Source organism: Balaenoptera acutorostrata, chromosome 11 (assembly GCF_949987535.1).
Source record: "Balaenoptera acutorostrata chromosome 11, mBalAcu1.1, whole genome shotgun sequence".
Classification (NCBI taxonomy): Eukaryota; Metazoa; Chordata; class Mammalia; order Artiodactyla; family Balaenopteridae; genus Balaenoptera; species Balaenoptera acutorostrata.
In genome coordinates, this window is record NC_080074.1 from 3,886,948 (window position 1) to 3,893,501 (window position 6,554).

Genomic DNA, 6,554 nt, shown 5'->3' on the forward strand with positions numbered 1-6,554 from the left:
ACTTTCAGCCTCGCTGCCAGGTGGGCAAGACCTTATTGAAGTGGTCTCCTTGTCCCTCTGGGTTCTCCCCTCAGATCTGGAAACCAGAAAGCCCGGGGAGAGGGAGGCATGAGGCAAGCCTGGGCTACTCAGGCCTCTGTCCACGTTCCCGGAAACACGGCCTCCGAGTGCCAGCTCACACTCCGGGGTGTTATGGAAACAGGCCCCCCTCCCCATTATTTTGTGGTCAAGGCACCCAGCAAGGTTGTCCAAACCACATCAATAAGATGGGGGAGAGTAAAGGGGAAATCACACCTGCGATATGATCATATTAAAAACCGGGTTAATCCCCCCCAGTTACAGGTTTCATTTTAACAGGATAGGTACACGCAAGTACAAACAAGCATTTGAAAATCCCGAATAGCTAGAGCCAACAAACTAAAATAAAATGAACATAGTGCTGGCCTGCAGAGACTGCTTTGGCCTCTGAAGCCCAACTTGGAAGAAATTAATTTCAGTGTTACCTTAAAACCCTGTAATTACGGCAAATGTGCATTCCTCCACCCCCTTTCTTGCTCCCCACAAATTCCCCAGGGCTGCCGGCTGGGCCCGTGTGTGACCCACCTATAAAGGGGGATTTATTATGAAAAGTTATGAGTTGTTTTTCGTTTTATGCCACCATAAACAGCAGCTTCCACGCACAGGGCTTTCACTCCACCGGCCCAATCGGCCAGTGCTTGACCGAGGGCCGCCCTAAGCCAGCTCTCCATAAATGCCTGACCAGCAGAAAAAAATAAGAAGCACTGCTGGACTGTAGCTTCCAAGTAACCTTTCTGAACACATCTAATCTAAAAACAGATGTGTTCTCTTTTCCTTCTATTCTATGTAAGATGCCTGCTAATGGTATTTTATGTGTTCAACAAAATTCTTTCTGGCAAATGGCCTGCACACACCTGAGATCAGAAGCTGTATTTCACAAATTCCAAGTTCCAGAATTTTAATGACGGCCATGGAGTTCTTGCAAGCTGGTGCGACTTCAGGTTCAAGAACAACCTCCTTCCCGGGTCCCCTGGTCTGTGGAAGGCCTGACCTACAGAAGGGCTCTTCTTAGAAATCCCTTCATTAATATTTAAATATCCACTAAGTAGCGAAAGTGAGAAATGCACTTACCGGCCTCAAGAATCGAGAGTGAACCCAATCGAGACAGGGGCGCTCTGCCCTTGCCGGAGGGACGCGCCCGGACGCAGCCGGCGCTGCGCTATCGTGCCCACGGCTGCACAGGCCATCGGCCATCGGTCTGAGTCGTGGGTTCCAAGTGATTCTCTCCTTCACGCGGCGAAAGGGCAGAGAGCAAAGCGGTGTCATCTCCCACAACTCTTGGCAGGGTGGGACAGCTCCGGGACGGCGCGGGCAAAGCGCACGGCCAGGCCCCACTCCCCTGGTCCCGCACCGCGCCTCGGACCGCGCTGCTCCACTTCTCCTGGCTCCAGCTTCCCTGTGTTGAACGACCGGACCTCCCCGCAGAGTGGCCCGCAGGACACGATCTCCACGTCCGCGACCTGCGCCGCGAGGGACCTTTGTCCCGGACGAAAACGAAAGCGCGCGGGGCCGGGGGCGCCCACGCCCTGCAGCGGAGGTCCGCGCCGGCGCGCCCCGCGACTTTCTCCAAGTTCACGTGCATCCCGGGGCGGGCGGCCGGGCTCCGCGGGCCCGAACTTCCAGCGCCGGGCCGTCGGGCGCGCTGCGGGGTGCGGACGGTCACCGGACGGCCGGGCGGCGCGGGCCCGGGGCACAATGAAAGCCGCCGGGCCGGCGGACCGGCGGGCGAGCGCGGGGACAACGCGGGCCCGGCCTCCGCGCGGCCGCTCGTCTAGTGCGGCCGGGGCGCCGAATGCGGCGGCGGCGGCTGGGCACAGACGCGCCGCGCGCCCGGTGCATGCTAATGGCCGGCGGCCGCGCCATGAATTATTCAGCAGCGGCGAGGAGAGGGCGAGCGCGGCGCGGGTGGCGGCCCGGCCCGTGTGTCCCCCGCCGCTGCGAAGCCGCCGCGGCGACTTCCCAAACTTTCCCGGGTCGGCACCGAGGATGCGGCCCCCGCGGCGCCTCCGTCCCCGCCCGAGCGCGCCGGCCGCGCTTCCCTGTTGCCGCCTATTTTATGTCTTTTGTCTCGGAGTTGGCACCTGTCCCAGAGAGCGCGTTTCCCTGCCCACCCCTTCGCCGCCGGATCAGGGCGGGGGAGGGGGTACGGGGGACCTGGAGAGGAGGGGACGGGTTGGGGGGGAGCAAGGCGCCTACGGCCCCGCAGCCCGGGGAGACCGCCCGGGGGCAGCGGCCGTGACGCGCTCCCGGGCGCCCCTGCTCCGCGGGGAGGTCAGGGCTTCGGCTGTGCCCGGAATACCAACAAGGCCGCCCGGGGCCCCCGGCCGTGCCCGCTGCGGGTGAGGACCGGGCGCGGCCCCTCCCCGACTCCCCCCCTCCGCCGCGCACCCTCCTCCCGGGGCCGGCGCGCGCGGGCGGGGCGGGCGGCGCGAGCAGCGGATTCGCCGCCCGGGCCCCGCGCCTGGGCCCGCAGCCCCGCGTGCGCGCCCCCGCGGGCACGCCGCCCCAGGGGCTCCCCGCCCGCGCGGTCCCGGCCGCCTGCCCCCGCGGGGTAGGGGGCACCGTGCCGCGGGGACTCATCAGCCTTCTGCTTCGCGCCCGGCGGCCCGCACGCCCTAGCCGCGGCCCGCCCCCGCCGCCCTGGCACCGAGGCGGCTGCCGGAGCGCGCTCGGCGGCTGCGCTCCGAGGCGCCGGCTGCCATGATTGCGGGCAGCGGGGCGCGCGCGCGCACGCTCGGGCCCGGCTTGGGGACCCGGGGCGAACCCACGGCCCCTGGCCTGACCGCAGCCCCGTGCGCGCCGCGGAATGCGGCCAGGTCTCCGGGCTCATCCCTGCGAGGCTAGTGTTCGCCGTGGAGTTCTAGACGAGGCTCCGGGGCAGGGCTTGGGGTCGATGGTGGCAGCGGGCTTCCCCCGGGGCAGGGCGCGCACCAGGAGGACCCCGCGGCGGCTCGTCCCAACACTGCCCGCCCGGCTGCGGGAGGGCCGCGGTGCCCAGTGGGGTGGGTGGCGGGGTGCAGAGGATCCTGTGAAGTGGAGGGGGCAGCGCACTGTGCCCAGAGATGGGGGGGGCGCAAGGTGCCTGGTGGAGGGGGGGCCCTCACGGTGCCCGGGGAGGCATGGGATGGGCGGGGGCACCGTGCCCGGAGCTGCTGCCCGGCTCCAACCTCGCTCTCTTCCTTCCCCGCAGAAACAACTTCCTGCTCCCCCGGCCCAGGGCGCAGGAGCTGCGGGGAGAAGTTCTAGGCCGCAGCTTTGCTATCTTGGAGCCGGACGACGACACTGCTGCCCACGGGCCGCGCGGTTCCTTCCCGCGCCCTCTCCCGCGGTCGCGACCAGCCGGGCTCCAGGGTCCGGACACTGGTTAGAATGACAAGAAGGCCGCAGCTGCTTTTTCTGCCTGCTCCGCAGGAGCGCCTGAGTGGTTTCTGGCGCTTGGGGACGCCGACACGGGGTCGCTGTGCTCAGACCCCATCCCCCTGCCTGGGCATGCCCTCTCTCGGAGCCAGATGGACCTGGTTGTCCCCGGATGCCCGCGACAGGGGCCCGAGAGAAAGAAGGCCTCCTGGGCCCCATCCCAGTGTCTCTCTGTGCCTGTCTCCCCGCCCCCCCCCCAGCCGGCCTTGGCATTCTAACCAGTGTCCCTTGACGTCACATCTCGCCATTTCTGTCAACCAATTGAAACTTGCCCGTTGTCATAAAAATATATATACTTTTTATGCCATTGGTAAATTCGAAAGTTCCTCGTGTGCCCTGCTTCCCAGGAAACTTCATTCCACCTTGGATTGGATGGCCCAGGCAGGGGCACTGGCCATGGGGCGAGGCTGGGCTGGGGCAGCTGGAGCAGCTCGGCCAGGGCCTCTGTTGCCCACTGACCCACCCTGAAGGCTCTCTAGACCCCCATGACCTTGGCCTCAAATTGTGCTAGACACACACACACATCACTGCCACCACCGTATGACATACGATTTGGGGAGGGGGAGAAAACAGGATCCATTAAGAAATCTTCCAAAATTACTTTCCTGTGTGTTAGACTCTTACTGTGGCCTCTTCTTTCTAGGGATAGCTCCCCCCCCACCGCCCCCATGAGAAAATTCACTTTTAGAAAGTGGAGTAGAAATGTTTTCTGGTTAATCTTTTCACCGAAATCCTGACCAACTTTCACTTTCCACGGCTGCTGACACCAAGCAGAGAGAGCCCAAGCAGGGGTGATTTCTCAAGGGGGTGGGTTTCACTCTTTCCCTGAGGAAGGTCCAGGGTGGCCCTCCCAGCTTCCAGGACTATGGGGTCCAGCTTGGGAAGCCCAGGAATTCTGTGCTCCTCCTTCCTCGGAAAAGGACTCCGAAAAGGACAGCCTGAGACTCAGGAATGCCATACCCACGTTCTAGCAATACGGCAGAGAAAACCAATCTCTCTTGTCCTTTATAATTTTCTTCACTATTACAGTTCCCAGCCCTGACTAGGACGTGTGGAGTAAGAGGACACATTCCCACGAGATGATTATGTGCAGGGCAGTCCCCCAAAGCCACCCAGATCCTGCTATCACCCCCTCCTGCTCCGGCCACGCCAAGGAAGAACCCAACCACTAACTGCCATTATAAATTCCCCCTTTCCCCATCTTTACTGTATGGTTCAACTACTTTATAAAAAACATATTAAAGACATTTTGTGGTTTAGCAACGCTGGGGACTCTAAAACAACAGAAATGCTTCGCAGACAGGGCTGAAGGCAGAGATCTAAACACTGTAAGTACCAGGCCCCTTTGATACCAAATCTTGTTTTTCCAAAATAATGAGCAAGCCTGGTAACAACCAAACGGGGATTTTGAAAATAAATATCTGGTTACTATTCTCATGTAAAACCATTCCCAAGTGCAAACTCTAGAAATGCTTCATACCTTTGAGATATGTTCACACACACACACACAAATACTACAACCAATACACCCAACAACCACACTATATAATTACTTTCCTAAACACTATAAATATTATAACTAATGTGATATATGTTGTGTGATTAAATGGGTGGATTAAAACATTGAATTAAAAAAGCCACAAAGAAAAAGAGATTATCTTCCATTATGCCACTTACAACTTTTGTTCCATTGGCACAAATACAAATTTGACAACTGTATCATTACTGAAGGCAGTGACTAAATGCCAGGATATTAGCTTTGTAATTTTCACCTGAAATCATTGTATAATCATAGCGGCTTGCTAACCTTTTTATTAGCTGATTTTTTTTTTCTGGCTTTCACACACAGTAATAATGCCTTTTTCCTCCTCCCAGTTTTTATTTGGTAAAACAAGAAATTGGGTGAGTCAGAATAATATTCAAGAACACACACTCTTTTTTATCCTCTCTCTACTTGGCAAGGATTTACATATAATTTGGTTGCAAATTCAGAAATCAAATTCTGCTTTATGCAAGGAAAATAATAGCACTCAGGTAATTCTATTGGGTATTTTTCAGGTTTCAGGTTTTTAAAGTCTCTTTCAACTCGCTATCACATTATATTATTCAAAGTAAATAATATTAAAAAGCGTGCTCACATTAGCAAAACGGAAGCCTGAGAATTGACTTTGTTGAAGAATATGCTGATGGACAGCTTTCCTAGAGGAAGAACTTGGTCTCTGCCTGTGGGTCGCACCATGCCCGCGGTCAGATATTTGAAAAATACGTTCTAGGAAGGCTCTCGCTATACCAGGATGTTTATAGTATCAGCCTTATACAGTTATTTTTTCCTGATTTCTCCCAAGATTTGCCTAATGGGAATGCGGCCGGCCACTTCCTGCTATGTCCCGGCTCAGCCTTCGGCCGAAGCCCAGCCTCACAAGGATGGGGCACTTGAGTGTAGTTTCCCTTTTCTTAACCTAGCGACGTTTTAATAGTTTAAAATTTTCGGTATCCAAGACATTACAAGGACTTAGTAAACAGATGCATTTAATCGAATTAAAGCAAGCAGGATGAGTGCGAGTGAAAACTTACACTTTCACTGGGGTTTTGGACATTCGACTTGCCCACCCAAGACTTTGATGCTTTTAAAACTAGCCCGGTAAACCGGAGATGGCCAGTTTGTGGCGGCTCGTGGGTGAGATGCCACTTCTTCAGTCATCCCAGACAATGTGCCCTTTTGAGCAGCCTCTAAGGAGCTCTGGGTACCGTGTGGAAAGGCAGAACAGGCTTATGATTTTTTTTTCTTCTTTTTGCCTTTGTCTCCAAGTAGTTTGTAGGTTTGGGATTCCATTTTGATACCTCTGTTTCGTAATAACTTGTACTCCTACTTTATGAAGCCTTCATTTTTACTCTCAATTATTTACCCAAAAACCTATTAATTAGTATCAATTTACCTTGGGTAAGCATTTTTTTTTCTTATGGAGAGAGTTGAGGAGAGCGGACAGAAGCCTTCAGAGCAGTTAAACTGTTTATAGGGTCTCAGGCTGGTTAAGGAAAAGTGAGCAAGCATCCGCAGA

The 6,554-nt window shown here is 56.2% G+C and overlaps 1 long non-coding RNA gene across 2 annotated transcripts; it reads left to right on the forward strand.

Annotated features, from left to right (window-relative positions):
* Nucleotides 1-1,539: 1,539 nt before the first annotated feature.
* LOC130709267 (uncharacterized) lies at nt 1,540-3,820 on the forward strand. Of its 2 annotated transcripts, none has more exons than XR_009009787.1 (2): nt 1,540-1,615; nt 3,269-3,820. It is a non-coding gene; the product is annotated as an uncharacterized LOC130709267 (long non-coding RNA). The 2 variants fall into 2 exon arrangements; XR_009009788.1 differs by lacking the exon at nt 1,540-1,615 and adding an exon at nt 2,283-2,417.
* Nucleotides 3,821-6,554: the final 2,734 nt, after the last annotated feature.